This window comes from Arvicanthis niloticus, chromosome 22 (genome assembly GCF_011762505.2).
Source record: "Arvicanthis niloticus isolate mArvNil1 chromosome 22, mArvNil1.pat.X, whole genome shotgun sequence".
Classification (NCBI taxonomy): Eukaryota; Metazoa; Chordata; class Mammalia; order Rodentia; family Muridae; genus Arvicanthis; species Arvicanthis niloticus.
The window spans coordinates 48,095,664-48,118,174 of record NC_133429.1 but is presented as its reverse complement, the minus strand read 5'-3'; the positions used below and the strand labels follow the sequence as shown (position 1 = coordinate 48,118,174).

At 44.0% G+C, this 22,511-nt stretch overlaps 1 long non-coding RNA gene across 1 annotated transcript; it reads left to right on the top strand.

Annotated features, from left to right (window-relative positions):
- The first annotated feature begins 2,500 nt into the window (after nucleotides 1-2,500).
- Nucleotides 2,501-21,895, top strand: LOC143436270 (uncharacterized). Its single transcript, XR_013106406.1, has 2 exons — nucleotides 2,501-2,818; nucleotides 21,301-21,895. It is a non-coding gene; the product is annotated as an uncharacterized LOC143436270 (long non-coding RNA).
- The last annotated feature ends 616 nt before the right edge of the window (nucleotides 21,896-22,511 follow it).

The following is a 22,511-nucleotide window of genomic DNA, read 5'->3' as shown; positions in this document are numbered from 1 at the left end:
CCAGGATTTCAGTTTTTATAAACTTATTTCCATTTCTTTGTCAAACGTTTACTCATATATTGCTTCAGAATTTTCATCTCCTTCTTTGATATCCTTGTATGTCAGTATCTTATTGTAAAACAGCCTTGCCTTGGGCTTTTGCTAGACTTTGAAACCAAGTCTCCTTTTTCTGTCTACTCAACCTGTTTAAGTTTAACCTGCCTCTAAGAAAACAATGTCACCCTTATTCTACGCCTCAGACTTTCAGTGCAATTGGCGGCTACAATCTAAACCAAGTGCATAGTTTGGTCTTGAACTGTGTACTCATCCATACCCCTGACCCACAGTCATCCATATGTAAATGTGGCCGGGCAATCGTTTGCTGAAAGCAGCCTTAAACAAAACAAATATCCCATAAAGTTTGGAAGCAACCTGTGGCTACAGGTTGATAACACCTGTGTGCTAACATCTGAGTGCTAGTTTGGGTCAGTGGGGGTCAGGAAATCACCTCTTCCCGTGTAAAACTCTCAACGATTTCTGTAGAAAAGCCCCTGTCATGCCTTTTCCACACCGCGTTTTGTGTAATGCTCAACAACTAGAGAGCAGAGCCTTTAGCAGAGGCAGACAGACAAGCGATCGACACACAGAGCAGACACTCCGTAGAGCACAAAGAGCCCACGCAGACACACAGAAGACACCTAAAGAGAATGGGAATTCAAATTTGTGCTCACTCTTGGTCTAAACTAGTCTATGAGGAGGTCTCCTTTGTATGACATTCTGAAGACCCTGTGGCAGAATCAGGCTCATTTCCGGTTCTGGGGCTGAGGGAGGGTGGGGGAAGCTCGCCACCACGCTCTTTTCTGTGGCCGCTTGCTTGTTGAATGGTGAGTAGTGAAGCTAGGTAGTGCCTATCCTATGACTTTACTGACATCCCTCCCTCATCACTTTGAATTTGGGGGACCGGCTCTTCTGCACACTCGGAGAACTGGATTCAGGTGTTCTGCTCTCTGGATGTACAGTGCCGTGCGCAGTGATTAGCGCTTGCCAAGAAGTAAATGAATGACTGGAGCGTCACGGAGAGATGGTTTAGGAAGGTGAGCCGAGGGGCACCCTGGAAAGGCCGGGCTCTGATATTCAAAGCTGCCCCCCCCCCCATTCAATTCAAGATGTAACTCGTTCAAAATCCGGAACAACAGCCCAGCTGTTCATTAATTCTACAGACACCGTCCTTTTATTTGTTATTCCCCTTAGAGCCGCTCCTGGTATCAAATGAGTTTGTCCTTGCAGACGTACTACTTTGCATTTTCAATATCACGTTACTAACAATTTCTGCCATCTTAGGAAATTCTTAAGACTTCTTAATAAGGGTTGTGCCTCTTTAATCTGAAGCCTCCTTTTTATCTTCCTGTCTCCGGCCTTTCTTTTATGCCAAATGTTGTATACACCCCACTCAGGAGGGACGGAGCAGGTCCTTGATGAAGAGGTGACATCTGAGAGACAACTATGTTGAAAATCCAGGTTCTCTCTCTTTTTCTCTCTTATTTTTCATCTGTTTAACAAGAAATAAAAAGAGGTGTAGTACATATTTAGCTTTAAATAACTTTATATATTTAAAACATTAGTACGGGTATTATCACAGGTTTAAAAGAAAAGATAATCTTTGAATTGTTTTTGTGTGTGTGTGTGTGTGTGTGTGTGTGTGTGTGTGAAAAGGTCATGCCGCACACATCTAGGCTTGTTAATCTGGCTTCCTGTCAATCATAAGGCTGAGTGAAATGTATATATTTTTTTATGGAAAGAACGTTTGTTCGCAAACCCTTTTTTCTTTAGACATCATGACAGGTGGCTAGTAGCAAGGATAGGTTTTGAAAAATGGATCTTGCATGACTTCCTTTGGGGGTTAATCTGTCACATGCCTTGAAATGATTCAAGAAAATTTCTTCACTTCTAAGTGCTAGAACTTTTGATGATGTGCAGTAGCTAAGAGGAGAGAAGAGGAGCGGAGGGGAGGATAGGGGAGGGAGGAGGGTAAGCCCATGGATTTAGGCAATCAGGTTTATCTTGTTTCCCTCAACGAATTGCAAATGTATATATTTTGTATCAACAGCAGGTTTGATGCTGATTGCAGCCTTTATTACAAATAATGACTGATACACTCGTGGAATACCAAACTCACAGTGGGCTGATAACCCTCCATGTGTAGCAGAAGAAGGAGCTTCCTCATCTGCAGGCAGAGTTCATGTCCCCCCTCCCCCGCCCCCCCACCTTCTCCCTCCTGGTCCCTCATTCCATGCCTGCCAGCTGATACTACCTACAGGAAAGCCTCCCCTGCGTCCTCCTAATGCAGCTCTTAGTTTGTTCTTACTCTGTGATCTCTTTCCAAGCATTTCAATTTCATAAAATAGTTGTTTTTAAATTACAGGTACAAGGGTGTGCCAGGGTAGGTGTGTATAGGTGCAGTTACCCGTGGAGGCCAGAAGAAGGCCCCGGATACTGCGGAGATGGTGTTACCCGGGTTGTGGGCAGCCAGATGTAGGTGCTTGGAACCTAACCTTACAGGCTCCCAGCTGCTGAGCCATCTTTAAAATAGATGCCATAGAGGTGTTTCTAGGTTATTAGGATACCTCTCTTTTATTGTGTTTACTAATGAATTCGACCTCTGTTGCTAAACGGCTACACTGGGTGGATCAGCTTCCGCCCATCACATGAACCTCTGCTCTTGCGTCAGATGCAGCGTCTCGCCCCAGCTTTCGTTTCTCTTTGCTGAGTGTGGAAGTATCTAGTGGGTCTTTCAGTGTCAAGTGTTTTATGTCACCTACAACCGGGATTTTGCTTTCAGGTAAACACGCGTGAAATATTGTTACCTCATTTTTTGTTTCCTTGCAATCTGATGAGGGCGAATCCACATTTGTCCTTGTAAGTTAAGAGAGATGTATGTTTTCTGCTATTTGAAGATCTTTCCATTCGGATTACGTGCAACAAAGCACTTGGTAATTTAAGGTACATGCAGATAGCAAAAGAAGTAAAATGGAAATAATGTAATTTGTCATGCTCTGTTTGGGTGATTTTTTTTTTTTTTAAGAAAAGTGTTTTATTCTATCTGTTCTAGAATAATTTTTCCTGACATGTCCTTTTCTTTGTGTGTTTTGGTAAGGTGTTATTTCTCACAAAAGATAGAATCACCCCGTTCCATCTCAGTTCCATCTCCAGGCCGCCCAGGTGGAACCTGTGATCAGATGGGAGACCTTCTCTGTAGCTCTTTCCGTTCTTTCCTCTTAACCAACCTACCACGAGTTTGCAACGACTCACAACCCAGGAAGCAACAGGATAGAAGCAGCTGCCCCCTAGCGGGAATCCTGTGGTATACCATGTGAGTGCCCGGTGACTCAGATGGGCAAAGGGAAAGAGCAAGCAACGCAGGACAGGTGACATAAAGCAAGTATAGCTGACACTTGAGGAAAGCAAAGGTACTTGTCTGTAAATCTAGTTTCCATCCTAAGAAAGTACCCACTTACATTTGGTAGCACCTTGGGAAGCAAGTTCAAAGAGCAGGTTTTTCTTCTTAAAATTATTTGGGGGAGTTTTGAACACGTAAGCACACATGTAAAACATTTGCTGAAAATTAGCATGGTAGGGAAGTCACTTGCTGGCATAGCACTGGTCTAGCAGCATGCGGCCCTGGACTCCACCCCCATCGCTTCAGGAAGAAGAAAATATTTTCCAAAAATTAAATAATGAACACTAAAGGGATAAATAATTCATATTTTACAGACTAAGATAAAGATGGGCCGACATCACTACCACCTATGCATATTAAGTTCTTGTTAGTCCCTAGAGTTTAATGACTATCTGCTAAATTTAACTGGTGTGAATTTTCAAATTGATATACATTAATTTGAAATAGATATGCAATATTATGTGTGTAATTATATATGCATACTTATATATACATAATTACATATATGTAATTATATATGTAATTATAAATCTATGTCTTTAAAAACTTTTATTATTCCCTAAAAATATATGTTTTAGCATGCTTCTCTGATGTTGGCTGTCAGTCTCTCTCCCTGGAAAATTTTCTCTCTTCAGTAATATTGTCTCTTAAGATCCAATTAGTTTCACTGGGAAAAAGTCTTCAACTTTACCCTGTTCTCATTCTCTGTAGACTGAAAGGAGGTCTTCTTATCCCTGTATACTCCTGTGTACCTTTCATTACGCCTGACATATTCTATGGTACTCACTGTCTTGCTTGTCCTTTGCTTTGGAATATGACCAGAAAATAGAGACTGACTTGACTCTAGAGCACTGGTTCTCAACCTATGGGTCACAACCCCTTTAGGGGTGGGATGAGCCTTTCACAGGAGTCACCCAAGACCATTGGAGAGATCAGATATTTACATTACAAGTCACAACAGTGACACTATTATAGTTATAAAGTATCAATGAAAATAATTTTATGATTGGGGGTCACCACAGCATGAGGAAGTGCATTAAAGGGTCACACTGTTAGGGAAGTTTATTTATTTCTGTAGTTTATGTAGGTACTTGTCTGGATGGGGTGAGAAAATACTTGACAAAAGCAGCTTAATAAAGAGGTTATCATGGCTCATTCTTGGAGGAGACAGAGTCTGTCCTGGTGGGGAACACACAGCGGCAGGAGCCAGGATGGCAGGTCATGTCATGTGTGTGGGCGGAACTGTTGTCTGCTCCCCCTTCTTCTTTCTATTTATCTCTTCAGTCTGGGGCCCCCAACTGCACTGGTATTATCTACACTTAGGGTCTTCCCACCATAATGAACCTACACTAGACAATCCTAGAGATTTGTTCCCATGTGGCTCTAAGACCCTGCAAGGTGACAAAATTACCCATCACAATTTGTAACTGGATATAAAACAAACCTTCACCTGTTGTGAAATAATCAGGAGGGTGAAAATTCCAGAATGATGTCAGTCAAAGAAGGAAGAGGGAGGGAGAGGGAGGAGGGAGAGAGGGGAGGGGGAAAAGAGAGAGGGGAAGGGGAGAGTGAGTGTTTTGTACAGTTTGGAGAATGAACTGGGATAGTTATACTTTCAGTTTTGAATGATCAAGTTCATTGAAGACATAGTGTCAAGGCTAAAGAAACATCCTTTTATGCTTGGCATTCTTCCCAGTACCCACCATTTCTGACTCCAGTCCCTGGAAGGTAAGTTCCCAGTAACTCTGACTCAGTGACCCCCATCCAGAAATTCATAGCTGTGATTGTGTATGTATTATGATATGACTAACTGCCCTTTGGCTTCTGTCACCTGCTTATGAAGACTGTATAGGACTATTTTGAAGTTGCCTTGTCTACCTAATCCTGGCAGAGCAGAACGGCTCCTGCTTGCTTGTGCAAATACCCAAGGTCTTCTGTGGGTTTCACCTTTAAAAATCTGTTCTCTCTCCCTGTTTTGCGTGACAGTCTCATGTTTGGCTCAGGGACTATCACATTCTGCCAGCAATTATTATTGATCAGTAATTCAAATAATTAAAGCAATCTTTTAATTATTATTGGACTAAGTCTATGATCTTTTCCCAAGGGTCACAAACTCCATAACAGACAGTAGGCACAAACTAAAAGAGTAATCAGACATATGAAGATAGATAAGCATTATACAATGGGGCATATATAGCAGATACTGACTTGGGGAAACCCTTTAAGGCAGCAGCTGGAGTTCCTGATCCAGATTCCCTGGCGGAGTGCTGAATCCCCTTGGAGGAACTTCCAAGTAAAAGAATAAATACCAGCAGACACAGACTATGTCGTTAAATCAGGAACTCGAAATACTACATAGAATCAATTGGGGGAAGTCGAGGCAGTCAGCTGAAGCACCTGATTGGGCTTTTCCACCATGTATGAGCTTCCCAAGGCAGAACTTCTGGCCTCTCTTTCCTACTGTAAACATGTCTCTGCCACTGGGTGAACAATAGCAGCATCCATTGGAAATAGTTAACCTTTAAGCTGTTCTTCAAAGTCTGAATTTTTTACTCTTGGGCTGTTTTACTTTTCTCTTCCCTCCCTGTCTGAGTTAGTGGTGAACAGCCCATCTGCAGACATGGGACCCTGAAGGACACTTTGAGTCAAATATACTTGGGTCTGAAATGAGAAGGGGCACCCTAGTTCCAGAACCAGCTTTTCATTGAGTTCAAAAGCGCTTGATGATTTTCCATTATAGTGTACATGAAAGACAGGAGGAAGAAGGCAGGAAGGGAGGGTGAGAGGGTAGGAGGGAGAGGGAAGGAGAGAGAAACAGAGAGAGAGAGAGAGAGAGAGAGAGAGAGAGAGAGAGAATGGTGATAGAGCTGAGGTTAGTGTGTGTAGGGGCGTAGGGGCAGTTCTGGTGCTAAGGTCCTGTTCCCCAATTGGTTCTTGATCTGTCAGTAAAGAAGCCATGGGCCAATTGTTGGTGGAAGGGATAGGCGGGACTTCCAAGAACCTGGAGGTAAGAGACAGACACAAGGAGAGAAAAGCCAAGCAGTCTTGTGAGATCTCGGGAGGAGAGGTTGTCTGTGGCTGCTCCTACAGGGAGTCACTTGGTGATGTTTAGCAGGGTCTAGATGTAACTGAGCAACTAAAGTTTAGGGCAGGTGGAGAGGTGCGGAGATAAGAATATTGATAAGGCATGCTTTTCCAGGCGGGAGATAGAAGCGCCCAGCCATTGAGCCAAAAGAACAAGTTGAAATTGCACAACTGTGTGTGTGTGTGTCTTTTGTCTGTGGATTCAAGGGAAGCTGGGTGGGGGCTGGTAGCGCGGCCCATTTCCGGAGCATAGGCGGGGTATCGAAAGCTGTGCAACAAGTACGTCTTAGAGAATGAGAGTGATATGAAAGAAAAGCGAAGGGATAAAGGAATAATATGTTTTGTTGCTGCCTGGAAATTCTTACTTGTTCTTTTCCAAGTTGGGTTTGCCTAGGATACAGTCAGGGACAAACACATAGTGTTCAAGTCTCCCAGAGGCTCAGACACAGGAAAACTTATCATGTTAGATCAAAACATACAGAGGCTGAGAAACACCAATACCTGCAGTTGGCAGGGTAGAGACCCAGAAAGGCAGATGTGTGTAGCTAGAAGGCCTGAGAGCTACAGAGATGATTCTGTGGATTGCAGTCTGAGTCCCCAGGCCTGAGAGCCAGGAAGTCGGAGGGCAGTGAGCCAAAGTCCCAGCTGGAGAGCAAACTCAGCTTCTCTTCTCTTCTCTTCTCTTCTCTTCTCTTCTCTTCTCTTCTCTTCTCTTCTCTTCTCTTCTCTTCTCTTCTCTTCTCTTCTCTTCTCTTCTCTTCTCTTCTCTTCTCTTCTCTTCTCTCTCTCTCTCTCTCTCTCTCTCTCTCTCTCTCTCTCTCTCTCTCTCCCTCTCTCTTTCTTTTTCCTTTCCAGTCCCAGTGAATCAGCTGGGGTCTACCATATTGAGGTGGTCTGTCTACTTTATTCAATCTGTCAATTCCGATGCTAACCTCTTCCAGAAAAAGAGATATAAGAAAACATTTAACCAGAAATCTGGGCATGCTATGTGGCCTAGTCGAGTTGGTTAAGACTAGGGAATTACCGTCAGTTACTGTCACCATGTCCCTTCGTGTAGTACAATGAGCCAGTCCCCCTGGAATAGTCAGCAGCTCTGGTTCTGAACTCTTTACTGCTGGGCACTGACATTGAAATAAATTCAGGGTCTCAGAAGGAGTCCTACAATAGGGCTGGATGGCTCATGTTCTCGGCCTGGTCACAGCTATGACCTCATACCAGGGCCTTCACCTCTGACACAGAGCTTTCCCATTCTTCCCCTGGGTGTAACCCCACCAGCTCCATCTTGAAGAGTTGGAGCGGGATCACGTGAGATGTGCGCATGCGCGGCAGTGTTCTCATTACACATCCCGGGATACATATACTTCAGTTGGCTCTGGGCATCTATGCTATGGAACACGCGTGATATTTATTACATAAAGAGTATTTTTAAAATATCCATCAAACTGCTAGGATAGCTTTAAAAAAATATAAATTAAAACTAGGCCACAGCTTAGCCCAGGAGCTGGAGAGAGAACTTGGAGATCGAGTCTTCCCAACTATTTTTTTTTTCTGCGTTCAGTTTACTAAAACCAATTTCCTGTTCTTAACCCAAGCAGACAGCCATGTCCCCAAGGCTTTCATTAGCTCATTGTTCTGAGGCCTTGTCCTTCCTCCTGTTTGTAGCAGCAGAGGGGAGGGCTCAGCTCACCTCTGTTGTTAATGCCTATAATCTTATTAAAAGCTAAAGAAACACACAATCAGCTAACTCCTTGCATTACTAAAAACTGATTTACCAGCATCACATCAAATATTTACCTTGCCCTAAGCTACCAGTAATTACAAGTTGATATTGTTCAGGCTCAAACAAACACAGGGTAATGAATTTCTGCTAATTATTAGGCACTGATGAGAACTGTGATTTGCCCACTCCCAGAGTCCTCCTGGGCAGCTTACCTTCCTGTATGTATGACTTCAGTTGATACGGATATATTTAAGTGCTGCTGCTGGAAAGCACTTCGCTGGTGTCAACTAGAAGTAATTACCAAGGCGTCTGGAAAGGTGATTAAAAATGGGTTAAAATTAAGATTTTCGGTTTGCAATAGTTATTTCTATGCAAATAGGCTACATTTTTTTTTTTCAGCCAACGTGGGTGTCGTAATTAAAAACAGGCTAAAGTTTTACAATAACAAGAGATTTTTTAAAACCCACCAAACCTCAGACTCTTAAAAATGATTCTGGTGTCAGCTGCAAATGAAAGCCATCCTTCTTTGCCGCATAGCTTTCTGAGATTTTAAAAAACTTGCTGTACGTGCAACTGTTAATGAAGCATGCATTTCCCGATGGAAGCCTCAGTCGGATTGCAGGTGTTTTGTGTGTTTCCTGTTTAACTTCAGGGAGTGGAGTTAGCAGTCTTTCTCCTAGAAAGGGACAGGGGAGGCTTCTTTTTCTCTCTATGGTTGACGCCCACAAGGTGCCTCCAGAAGGTCACTCCTAACTTGGAAAGAGGGAGAAAAAGATTTTAAGATTTTATTTTGTTTTTAACTGTGTCTATGTGTCTGTGGGTTTGTGCTGTGTGTGCAATGCCTGAGAAGGCCACAAGAGGGCGCCGGATCCTGCGTCACTTGGATGCTGGGAACTGTCTCCAGACCTCTGCAGGAGCAAAACAAACCTTTAACTCTGAGCCATTTCTCCAGCTCTGAGACTCCTTTTTCTCTGTAGTAAATATTTCTTGTTTCTGTTTCCCTTAATGCTCTGACTTAACCGTAATGGACTTTCCCAAAGCTACATTAGAGAACCTTTAAGACTACAATTCATTTAAGCCCAATCTTGGAAGCCCAATCAGGGATGGAGGTAGCACCTGTGGTCTCCCTGTTCCTTCTGTGGACCCTCACAGCCATTACCGTGGCACAGTCTAAGGTTAACAGGCAGCATCTTTATCACACCAGAGTGTCTTCAGTGACTTAATCCAAGGAAGAAGCAGAAATAGATTCTAGCCATTGTCTCAAGGTGAGTGGGGGAGAGTGTCTACTGGAGACAGGCTCAATAGAAATTGAGCTCTTCGTGAGTTTGAGTGCTGGCTGGTTTTAGTCCACTTGACACAAGCTAATGTCGGTTGAGATATTAACCTGAAGCCCATTTGAGAAAATTCCTCTATAAAATTAGTTTGCAGGCAGGCCTCTAGGGCACTTTCTTCTTTAGTGATTGACATGGGAAGACCCAGACTACTGTAGGTGGGGCCATTCCTGAGCTGGTGGTCTTCTAGAAGAAAGCAGGCTGAGCAAGTTATGATGAGCAAGCCAGTAAGTAGCACCACTCTATGGCCTCTGCATCAGCTCTCGCCTCCAGGTTCCTGGACAGTTGAATTTCCACATTGGCTTCCGTCAGTCCTCAGTGAACTTCGATTCAGGATATGTAAGCCAAATATCTCCCTTCCTACCCACATTACTTTGGTCATGGTGTTTCATAACAGCAATTGTAACCCTAAGTTGAACAGTCTGCTTCTCTTCTTTCTGTGTCTATGTTCCCTGGGCAAACACACTGATCTCCACAGCTGCAGCTACCCTGCATACATGCTAATGCTAATACCGTCCCAAGTCACCTTCTCCAGCCCAGGATGCCCTTGGAAGACCCACAGATTCACACTGTGTATGTTGACAAAAACATGTTGTAAATTTCATCTTCCTCCCCTGGCCTTCCATTGGACAGTCATCAGAATGTCGGCCATCATAATCCTGGCTGCCACTGAGCCAGCTGCTGGGGCTGGACACCAGTTCTCGTTGCCCCTCATTCTCCACCCCCAGTTATGGTTCCATTTCTAACTCCTTTTCAGTTCTTCCCCCTCCTCCCCAGCTGGTGCTCACAATCTCAGCACTTCCCCCTCCTCCCCAGCTGGTGCTCACAATCTCAGCACTTCCCCCTCCTCCCCAGGTGGTGCTCACACTCTCAGCACTTCCCCCTCCTCCCCATGTGGTGCTCACACTCTCAGCACTTCCCCCTCCTCCCCATGTGGTGCTCACACTCTCAGCACTTCCCCCTCCTCCCCATGTGGTGCTCACAGTCTCAGCACTTCCCCCTCCTCCCCATGTGGTGCTCACACTCTCAGCACTTCCCCCTCCCCCCCATGTGGTGCTCACACTCTCAGCACTTTCCCCTCCTCCCCATGTGGTGCTCACAGTCTCAGCACTTCCCCCTCCTCCCCAGCTGGTGCTCACAATCTCAGCACTTTCCCCTCCTCCCCATGTGGTGCTCACAGTCTCAGCACTTCCCCCTCCTCCCCATGTGGTGCTCACACTCTCAGCACTTCCCCCTCCTCCCCAGCTGGTGCTCACACTCTCAGCACTTCCCCCTCCTCCCCAGCTGGTGCTCACACTCTCAGCACTTCCCCCTCCTCCTCAGCTGGTACTCACAGTCTCAGCACTTCCCCCTCCTCCCCAGCTGGTGCTCACAGTCTCAGCACTTCACCCTCCTCCCCATGTGGTGCTCACACTCTCAGCACTTTCCCCTCCTCCCCATGTGGTGCTCACAGTCTCAGCACTTCCCCCTTTTCCCCATGTGGTGCTCACACTCTCAGAACTTCCCCCTCCTCCCCAGGTGGCGCTCACAGTCTCAGTTCTCCTTCCTCCCCAGTTGGTGTTCACTGATACTTGTGCTTCTGTGTCTTGTTGGACCATCCTTTGCCCCCAGAGTTTTCTCCCTCAGTCCCTACTCACTTCTTCCCACTTGTTTTTTTTTTTTTTTTGGTTTTTTCGAGACAGAGTTTCTCTGTGTAGTCCTGGCTGTCCTGGAACTCACTTTGTAGACCAGGCTGGCCTCGAACTCAGAAATCCGCCTGCCTCTGCCTCCCAAGTGCTGGGATTAAAGGCGTGCGCCACCACCGCCCGGCTTCCCACTTGTTTTTTGTCTCTTGCCTATGTTTTAGAGTTATTCATTGTTTGCAAATAAAGTTCAAGCTTCCAATCACCACGTGGAGAACATCAAAGTTGTGTCTCCTCTCCCCAGGATTCATTCACATCCCCTGTATCAGCTGCAGGGTTCTAGATTCTGTCTGTATTCAGAATTGGAGGCAAACCTGAGTCTGGAGTAATGCAAGTCTTGTCTTCATTTAAAAATTTAATATTTTGTTTATCATAGCCTCATTTGTATTAATTTTGTTTAAAAATAAACCCTGAAGTTACTTATTGTAGGATCTTTTTTTATATTCCTTTGAATTTCTTACCGGAGGTGACAAGGGTCTCGCTAGCTTTATCCTACTCTGGGTCTTAGTTGTGATTCTGGGGTTAATTATGGAAAGTCCCACATAGAGCTGGGAATGAAGGCAACCCAGCAGAAGGCTGCAGAGAGCCGACCCCGATGGCTTTGTCTGAAGCTTGAGCCTGGATGTTCCTGAGGTCTACACCAGGATCTTCCCATTTTAGGAAATGGTTTCTCTCTTTCACTTAAATCCAATTCCAGGTGAGTTCCTGGGTAATAAGTGGGTGCAAGAGGTTCCCCATGACAGTGTCATCCCTCCTCAGCCACACTGCAGAGCTCACTGGTCACGAGCATGCAGGGCTGGCTGTGTGTCTGTCTGCTTGGAACTCCGTCTTCTGACAATGTTTTACCAATGCTCTCCCTCCCTTGCTCTGTCCAGAGGAAACCCTCTCATGCTAGTTAAACATCCCTTTCACACTTCTTTTGGTTTTGGAGTTATACATCTGCAAGTATATGTGTGTGTGTGTGCATGTGTGTACATGCGAGTGTACATGTAAGTGTGTGTAAGTGTACATGTGAGTGTGAGTGTGCACATGTGTGAGTCTGTGAGTGTATGTGTGTGTGTATGATTGTGTGCTTCTGTGTGTGATGTGTGTGCATCTGTGAGTGAATGTGTGTATCTGTGTATGTCTCTGTATGTGTGAATGTGTGTCTGTGTGTGAGTGTATGTCTGTGTGTGAAGTGTGTCTGTGAGTGTACATGTGATTGTGTGTGTGATTGTGTGTAAGTGTGACTGTGTGAATGTGTGCTTGTGGGTGTGTGTGGGTCTGTATGTGTGTATCTGTTGTGTGAATGTGTGTCTGTGTGTATCTGTGTATGAGTGTGTATGCGTGTATGTCTAAAGGTCAGAGGACCTTCTTAATCTCTCTACCTTATACACATGGTATTAAACTGAACAGATTTGACAGGGTTGGTTGGACAGCAAACCGCTAAGATCCCCCTGTGTCCTCCTGGTATTACAGAGGGTTGCCGCTGTGTCAGACTGTTTATGTGGGTGCAGGGATCTACACTCAGGCCCTCAAATTTGTACAGTCAGGATTTTATCAAGCGAGTCATCTCCTCAGACTGTCTTTTCAAGGTTTTATAAAAAGAATTCAAATATCTGAAATACAATGGATCCATTTGTAATCCTGCTAAATGTTTCTCAGCCCAATGCCCCTGCAGGAGCAGACATTTTCTTCCAAAACTTCATCTTACAAAATATAAAGTGTTTAACTGTAGAAAGAAAAGTCCGAGAGTACTGTGATGGTGCCAAATTCTGCATGGCTCCTCAGAGAGACTGTGGGTGTCTCTTCTTTTAATATATACTGGCGTAATAATGGAAATGACATAAAATAAATGTGGTATTTAATAACACCGGTGGTGAGTGCTTATAGTTCTGTATTTTAGCCAGTTCTAGAAGCCCCATAACTGTGAAAAAAAAAAAAAAAAAGGAACCAAGGAAAGTGTTTAGCTGGCTCTAGCCATCTGTCTGAGAGTTAGGTACCATCATCCAAAGAATGTTTTGGTGCAGGAATTCACAATTAAACACACACAGATTGTTAACACGGTATAAGAGGCTTGTTTTCTACCTGACTCCTGCTTTACACTGCATGCTTCACAGCCTTGGAACAACTGGGGCCCAGCTGCTCCATGAGGAAAGAATCAATTTCTCACACCATCTAAGACCCACATGCCATTTCAGACCCTCCACCTTCTTTCCTACAGGTCTGCATTTCACATTGGGACTTCTTAGATTATAGGAAGGTAGTGAAAAACATATCAAGACCAAGCTGGCATTCACCAGTCTTTCCAGAGACCCCAGGGAGTAAGCTTTAGCAGCAGAGCCCTTACTCAGATGAGCTCACATCCCTTCAGGGTTGAGGGGCTGCAGACTAGAGTTCATTAACACACACTCTTACACCTTCATGGTCCTGGTTTCCAGTTGTGACTCTGCTGGAGTTCTGGACTTTCCCTGAGCATCACTCAGAGTCACTCATGGGAGGGAAGGCAGGATCTACTGAGACCTAATGACCCTGGAATTGGCTTCTGGGAAACAGGAGTGGGGAGAAGTATAGGAATTCAGGTTTGGGGTGATTTTGAAGTGTACTCTTTCCTGGATTCCTGCTGTATCCCTGGTCTTCTATTGAAGGGTCCCTTTGCTCCACCGATCCTTGTATGTACCCTTGTATGCTTCTCATCCCAGAGTTCAGGAAACCTTTCTTCAAACATTCCTATGCTCTAAATCTATTCTCCCTTCCTTTCTAGGAAGCCACGTCTGCTAGTGTGGATGGAGACCTTGAGGAGTCATGCTGTCAACACACTAAAGTTTCACACTTAGGAAAACATTTATGTTTTTGATTTCATTATCAAGTTAACAATAATGTGGCCATCAGTTACAAATTCACCAGAAGTGCTTTTTTTTCCCTCTAATCAGTTTAATGTTCCACTGATTTAAAATTTTCCTATATCTATTAAGATTGACTACAAGGTATTTCTCATTTAATGACTGTTACAAGTTATATTTATGCATTTTCTAACATGAAACGGTCCCTGCATACAGGGAAAGCTCTAACTTAATAATATATTAGAAGATAATGTGCTAATTCTGTTTCAGTATCTAGTATACAATGTAACTATTGAAAAGTTGGGTACCAACCTCTCTTGTTCTGTTTTGTAAGATGAGGATGTTTCTCTGCTTTGGACATTTTTTTTTTATTGGATATTATATTTACATTTCAGATTTTATCCTCATTCCCAACCACCACCCAGGAACCTCCTATCCCATCTCCCCTCCTCATGCTTTTATGAAGATGTGGCCCCACCTACCCTCCCACTCCTACTTCCCCACCCTCAAATTCCCCCCTCCCCCAGTGTTCATCCTTCATGGGACGGAGGATCTCCTCTCCCACCTATGTCTGACAAGGCCATCCTTCCCTACATGTACAGATGGAGCCATGGGTCCCTCCCTACGTGCTCCCAGGCTGGTGGTTTAGACCCTGGGGAGCTCTGGTTGGTTGGTATTGTTGCTCTCCTCATGGGGCCACAAACCCTTTCAGCTCCTTCAGTCTTCTCTCAACTTTTCCATTGGGAAACCCTTGATCAGATCAGTGGTTAGCTGTGAGCATCTGCCTCTGAATGTGTCAGACTCTGGCAGAGCTCTAAGGAGACAGCTATATCAGGCACTTGTCATCATGCACTTCCTGCCATCCACATCAGTGTTCTGCCTTTGGTGACTGTACATGGGTTTGGATACCCAAATGGAATGGTCTCCAGATGGCCCCTCCTTCAGTTTCTGTCCCACACTTTGTCTCCATATTTGCTTGCTTTGGGCATTCTTAACATTACCTTGAAGTGAGGTTCTCTTTCCCCTGGTCTTGAAGAACAGGCTGGGCCTGCTCTGAGCCACTCTGGGGTATAGAACTGTAGCTTTCAAGCTGTTGTTCCATTTTGATGAAGCAAACATTTTGATTCGGGTTACTCCGTTTTAAGGATACGTGCCAGGAAAAAAATGGCTCTCCATTTTGTTTATAGATACAAACAACCCAACTGTCTGCCAGCATGCCAGGAGGCACACACTGATAATAACTTATGTGTGCCAATAAATAATTACATCTCTGAATATCTAAACCCTATCAGAAACTCTAGGCACCATAGCTTACCAGATGTGACCCCCTCACCTGAATCAGCCTAAGAGAGACACGGCAGGCAAACCTCATCCATCACCTAGTCAGTTACCATGAATCCCGCCTGGGAACACTTCCATAGCAGAGGACCTCTGCTCTGTCACAGTTCCTTTGGTCCTTGACAGAAAGTCCACTTCAAGCTGCCACCTGAACCTTAAACAGTTCTTTCCCCCTGGTCCTTACACTTCAGAATCTTTGTCTTACCTCTGTAACAGGGCTCTGCCTTCATCATGGTTGGACCTCTCTGAACTCGGCAACTCTGTAACTCTTTCTTAGCCTTCTAACTATCAATATCACAACTTTGTAACTGGGAGCTTCACTGTTGCATCCTTTGGCAGGAATTCTTCCTTCAAGACTCTGCACAGCTAGAGACCAGATGTTGGCAGCTACGGAGAAGCAGCTACTCATCTTCACCTCGAGTCCTCAGCTCCTTCACTTAGAATAGGGTTTCTGTCATGTTCTGATTTCACTGTGAGTACACCTGGACCTCTTAGAAGGGACCTTGTCCTTGTGCACCAGCAAAGAGGACAGGGAAAGTAGGGGTCTTCAAACTGGTTCTCCTCTGCCCTTCTACAGCTATCCCAAAGCCACCATACCGCTCTAGCATGGGTCCAAGGCAGCGGCACCCCGCCCCCACACACAGGTCTCTAGGGACTTTCCATGTATGACTCTCAAAACTCTTGTTCTTAGAGGGCAGGACCAGCAGAGGGGCTGGTCTACCATGCTGACTGGTTAACTAATCTTCGCGCAGCTTTGATTTCTAACTCCAAATGGGGCTTCTCAGACTTGAAAAGGGCCCAAGGTTAAGTTTCAAAAGCTGCATCTATAAAATAATGAAATGATAGAAGGATATGACTAAGGAGATTGTACTGCTCACGTGTGTGTGTGTGTGTGTGTGTGTGTGCGAGCGTGCGTGTGCAGAGTCCATGATGACAGGGAGGAATCAAGTAGCCAGAACAGAAAGCTGAGAGACTGCATCTTCAGCCGCAAGCACACAGCAGAGAGCTGATGTCTGAAGCAGTCAGATTCTTTTCTCATTCAAGGTTATCTGTGAGTAGGAGAGATCACTTCAAAAGAGTTAATGTGCATCGAATTTTCCAAAGAGATGGGAAAACACAAACCATTTAGAGTCTTAAAGCTGCTGACCATAGACTCTGTTCCTTCTTTATTTGCTGGTTTAGAAAGAAAGAAGCTTGGGAAATTCAGGGGGAAAAGATGTTTTCCTTAGTCTCTTAGCATGTCTAAATATTTCAAGCATGAAATTTTAATAGGCAAATAATTTTTACATAATTTGTTTTATATTTATGTACTTTAGCAACCATTTTATGCCTGTTCCGAATATTTATCTTTATTCACAAATTTCTACTTCTCTCTTCAATTTTTTTTTCAGCCTATACATTTATGGTTCCAGAATTTTCTTTCTTTCTTTATCAAGACCCCCTTGTTTTAGCATTTTTTAAATTTGGGAAATAATTTGATATAACAAATTTAAGCTTCCTTTTGACTGGTGCTTCCGCTTGACCACATGGGTCTCTTTAAATGTAACAGGCGCAGATACATGAGTTTGAGCTGCTTTGTAGCAGGACTTTCCAGTACATGCATTATTGCATGTACTGGACACATGCATGCATTTGGGGGCAGACAGTTGTTTTACGGGGGGGAGCATGATTTGTGTTGGGCACACAGTGGGGTGTTCAGTTGACAGAATCCCTGGCTTTACTCAGTAGAGCAACAGGTGCTACAGTTTGGGCAACCAAAAATATCTGCTAATCACCCCTGTGGGTACAGACGCGTGCATGTGTTTGCACGCAGGTGCGTTGAGGGGTTTGGTGTAAGGTTTTTGAGAGCACGGCATGATTAGCATCCTAAGATCTGTTTTCCGTGTTTAACTGTGATTCTTTTTCAGTGACTAGCTAGCTTTCATGCATATCAAGATTGTTTTAGACGTGAAAATAAAGGTTCGATAATAATGAAACAGCACAGTTTTCTCTGAGAACTGAATCAAGTGAAATTTCATCTAATGTGGCTGTCAGTCACCGCGGCTGTTTCTTCCCTTCTAAATTATCACCATGTCGCAATGTGACAACCGTCGTATTATCAAGTGCGTGGTAAAATCTCTATAGGCACGTTGTAGCTTCACTACTCATACCCCGTGGCTGTGCTCTCGGGATTTAAAATAATTTAAGGAAGCAAAATGAGAAAGATTCCGTTATGAAAGAGATACTAGTGACCAAAACACTGGGCACGATCTCAGAGCCTATCAAGGACACATGCACGCATTTTTAACTCTGGGTATGTGTAAATATTTGTATGAGGCAGGGAAGAATGTCCTTGGGAATGAGGAGTGTTGGGGCATTGGTTTGGGGATGTGTTTTCCTGCTCTGGAAACCCATAAACTCACTCTTAATGAAGTCATCATTTCACAAACTTTCCCAAACCTAACCCTCCAATCGCCATATTTGGGAGGCATTATTACCCTTGTTATATCCTGTATAGGGCACAATCTAGGAAACTTGAAATGCTTAGAATTACGGCTCCACGACAGATTTAAGTGCCATTTGAACCCAGCTCTGTGTGACTTATGTAGTTTTTTGGCCCTGAATCCTGGCATCTACCCTTTATTAGGAGGCCACCAGAACCCAAGTGACTAATTTGGATAAAGAGAAATGCACACGAGACTGACTTGAATATTAGAAGTTAAGCTTATTGATTGGCACTGAGAGAGAACTTCACAGAACAGACCCCTGTTCCTCGCCAAATCGGAAAGTTGGTCAAAGTCAATGGGGATTTTAGTTAATCTCAGGAAAAAAAGCCCCAAGTAGTGTTTCTCCCGAGGCTCCCATCTCAAGAAACAGCCATGAGAGACACTGTAAGCATGCCAGCTATGGCTACCCAGTCCAGGCCAGTTTCGCCCCTTCTTTCCTTTTGAGGGATAGGTCTGTTGATGCACACCCCACATTGACTTTAGGTAGTCCACTAGCTTAGCATAGCATTATCATGTAAGCTTTGTTTGGGCACGTGACTGGTTATTGCCTCCTTGGAGGCTCCCAGCTATTAGGAAAGCTGGTTTTGCCCAGTAAAAGTGGATTTCAGAGCTCAGGTTCAGGGAGATCCTATTTATTTTATTTAGATTCTTGGGAGAGCCAGGCAGTGGTGGCGCACACCTTTAATCCCAGCACTTGGGAGGCAGAGGCAGGCGGATTTCTGAGTTTGAGGCCAGCCTGGTCTACAGAGTAAGTTCCAGGACAGCCAGGACTATACAGAGAAACCCTGTCTTGAAAAAAAAAAAAAAAAAGTACTAAATTCTTGGGAGAGTCTATTTCCGTAGTCTTCCAGTACTAATGAGATGAATGAATAAAGTGTAAATTTATATAACTCAATAAAAATGTTTACATAAGTTTAGTCAGATGGCATACTGGGTAGAGACACCTGCCGCCAAGTTTGATGAGGTGAGTTGGATCTCTGCAATCCACAGTAGTGGAAGGAGAGAGCTGACAGCCCCAAGTTGTCCTCTGACCTCTACATACATGCCATGGGACTGTGGGTGCACACAAATATAAATGTGGAAAAGGTTCCTGTACTATAGAATAGTGTTGCACGAGTGTTTATTCAGCTTTGACAAACTTATTAATAAATACAGCGTGAGCAAATTCTATGCCATCCACTGTCTTTTATTAAAAGAGAGGGAGAGGGAGGGGGAGGGAGAGGAAGAGGAAGAGAGAAAGGAAGGGAGGGAGGGAGGGAGGGAGGGGAGAGAGAGAGAGAGAGAGAGAGAGAGAGAGAGAGAGAGAGAGAGAGAGAGAGAAAGAGAGAGAGAGAATATCATGTAGCCCAGGCTAGCTTCAAACTCATAATGTAGCCAAGGCTGACCTTGAATTTCTGATCCTCTGCCTTCTGAATGTTGGGATTACAGGCACATGTCACCATCTGGTTTATGTGGTGCCAGAGATCAAATCCAGCGATTCATACACGTCAGGCAAGCACTGTGCCAACTAACCTAGTCCCTCGTTCTCATATCTGTTTTTTATAATAAAAACTTTAAAACATTTATTGAGCTTTTATTAGCAAGAATGATCTAGTCATTGTGCTCCGGAATGATCCTGTTATAGCTGGTGGTTTTATTTGCCCCCCTGACTCTTGGTGACCATGTTACACTGGTAAAATTTTAATATTACCCCTGGCTTCTGCCTGGTTCTGAGTGCTCTACTAAATGTATTCAAGTAAGTTGTCAGCTGCTTCTCAAGACATTAAATTACATGTTTTACTACAGTCCTGATGGGTAAAAGTCTGGTACATTTGAAAGTTTATTTTCTACTCAGACTCTATTGTATTTTAAATATCAGAAGTCATGCAAGATGACTGTTCTTGTGAGCTAACTTGGTTGTGCTAAGTTGCCCAATCAGCTAGTAAGTCCTTGTGTCTATGTCTGTGTCCCTGTTAGAGGCAGCATTAGATCCGTAATGCACTGAGTATTGCAGAAGCCACTACCTGGTGTGGGTAGACATCAAGGGGCTTGTTACAGACTCTAATAGAGCAAAAAGTCAGAGGCAGAGTCCACAGTGAACTACCTTTCTGTGTGAGCTGAGATATCTATATCCTTCTGTGCTTTTAGACAATATCATTCCTGGTTCGTGGGCTTTGGGTTCAGATGTATGTGACCAGCTTCCACTCATAGGCCTTCAAACTTGGTCCAGGTTGTGTTGTGAGACTTGCTGGCCTACATAACTGTGTGAATGGATTTAAATTAAATCTCCTCATATAGACATCCTTGTTTCTCTGTAGAGCCTTGGGTAGCACAGTGATCTACATGAATGCATGTATGTATGTCATGCATGTGTGTAATGTATTTATGGGCATACAAAATTCATGATAGATTTAAATGAACCCTAAAGCTTGAAGGAATCTCTAGAGAGATTCATGCCATACCTCTGAGCACAGCAAGAAAAAAAATCTTGGCATATTTTATTTTATAAGATGACCTATCTTGGTTCAAAATATTTGAGAGGTTGACACTCCCCCTAGGAGACCCATTAAGAATCATTTCTTGGCATCCAAATATATTTTTATTCAAAGCAAATTCAAAATATATTGTAGAATTTACACCTTGAACTCTCAGCGCTGGAGACGAGATTGACATCTAGTTGCACAAGAATTTCCCCCCATCAATTTACAATGCAAAACCTGTCATCTAACTTAAATACAGTATTCAAACAAGAAATCAGCCTTTAAGGATGGTGAGGATGGGCTGTACTGTGTGTGGGAACTGTTTGACAGCCTTCCAATTTTCTCTGGAGACAAAATAACCTTCCTACCTGCCAGGAAAGTTCCAGTGGGGATGGTAATGGTACATCTATATTTCAAATTAGAGATGATAGAGCTATTTTTTTGCTCAAACCAAAAGCAAGGGTATACATTTGCTGATTTAGATGGACCTCCTTCCTGTATTATTTGAATTACTTGATTAGGTTTTCAGAACAGGAAAGACAGGTGCAGTCGGGAAACTGAAGAAAGAAACCACACTGTGGAGAAAACAATGCTGCTGCCATTCAAACTTCCAGTGATGCCAGTCACAGAGACAGGCACTGTATCTCCTCTGCATAATTTTCTGGGTTGGAGAGGGAGTTAGAGAAAACAATTTTGGATGTTTCTTTTAAATCATCTTTTAATTATTGTGTATAATAATTTATAAAGAGGGCATACATAAACAGCGATTTTTGCTTCAGGGAAAACAGTACGTTGCTCAAGTTCATTTCTATGAACTCGGGTGCAGGCTTTTATTTATTAGCATGTGATTTACGCATGCTCTCTTATTTGCCTACAGTAGAGTTATTCTATAAAACATGTTTGTTATGGCCTCATTTAAATTCAGTGTCCTAACAACAACAGGATCCACATTAAAGGAATGGTGGTTGCTGCAGCTTCCTGCCTTCCTGTACCTGCTCGGATCTCTGGCTCACCTGGGATGCCGCAGATGTACATTCGGATATGGCCACTTGCTAGCAGAGAGTGCAGCGGGAGTCTTCCTTCGCCAAATGGAAAAGGACTTTCTTAGCTCTTTGGAAAAAGCAGAAACGTTAAGGGTGTGCCCCAAAGCCTTCGCAGAGTACATGTTTTCATGAAAAAACTTAAAGAAAAAAAAAAAAAAAAGACGGTCAGAAAGACTTGGATACGCTGTGAGAGATGTTAGAACACTTTTATACATCTGCTTCAGAACAAGTAAAGAGAAGCCAGATACGAAGGATTGGAATGACCAGTAATCAATTTCCGTACAGCTGATCTGTGCACCTAACATGTTAAGGGTAAACATTCTTCTCAAGTGCTCATGCGGTTTTGCTGTGACCATGACCAGTGACAGCGGTGCCAGGCATTGTACACAGGGAGCTTTTGTTGAGCGCTGACTGAGGCTCAGGCATTGGGTCAAGGCTGAGCTATCTGTTTCTTAAGGTAAATACTTATTAAAGAGACTGACTAATGTCCAGAGGCCACGTAGCATCACGTTTAAAACATTCAGAGGACGTGCTCCATTTTCATTCTCTTCCGCGGAAATTCTATTCCGATCTGGTGACGAACGTCTCCCACAGTCTTCAGCAAGAGGCCGTTTCCTCATTGGCCGCTTGATAGTAAGCTCTTCTGTGTTCAGCTGCCTCATGCCTCTTCGGACAGAAGTAATTTTTATCTCATCTGCTTTGGCGCTCATACTTTTTAGCTAATTCAGCAGATAATCACCAGAGTAGAAGAGACCTACTCTATGCAAGCTTTTATCTTGTCTCTGGTGATGAAACGCCTATGGTTTACCTCTAAATGCTTCAGGGGCCGACTGCTTTTCTTAGTCCCGTGGCTTTAACATCTCTTACACATGCTGACGCGCCCCAGTCCATGTCCCTGTACGTACATATACACAGCATCTACTCCGCACTCCCTGGCATCCCAATGAAATGCTTGATGCCCACTCGCTGCCTCTAAATCTTTCCTTTTCTGTCTTGCTTCATCTTCATTAGGGTAAACCAACCACATCCATGCAGACGCTCAGCCAGATACCTAGTGGCCATCTTGTCTGTCTTTACAAACCCCACAGGAAGTGGCTGAGTCGGCAAAGC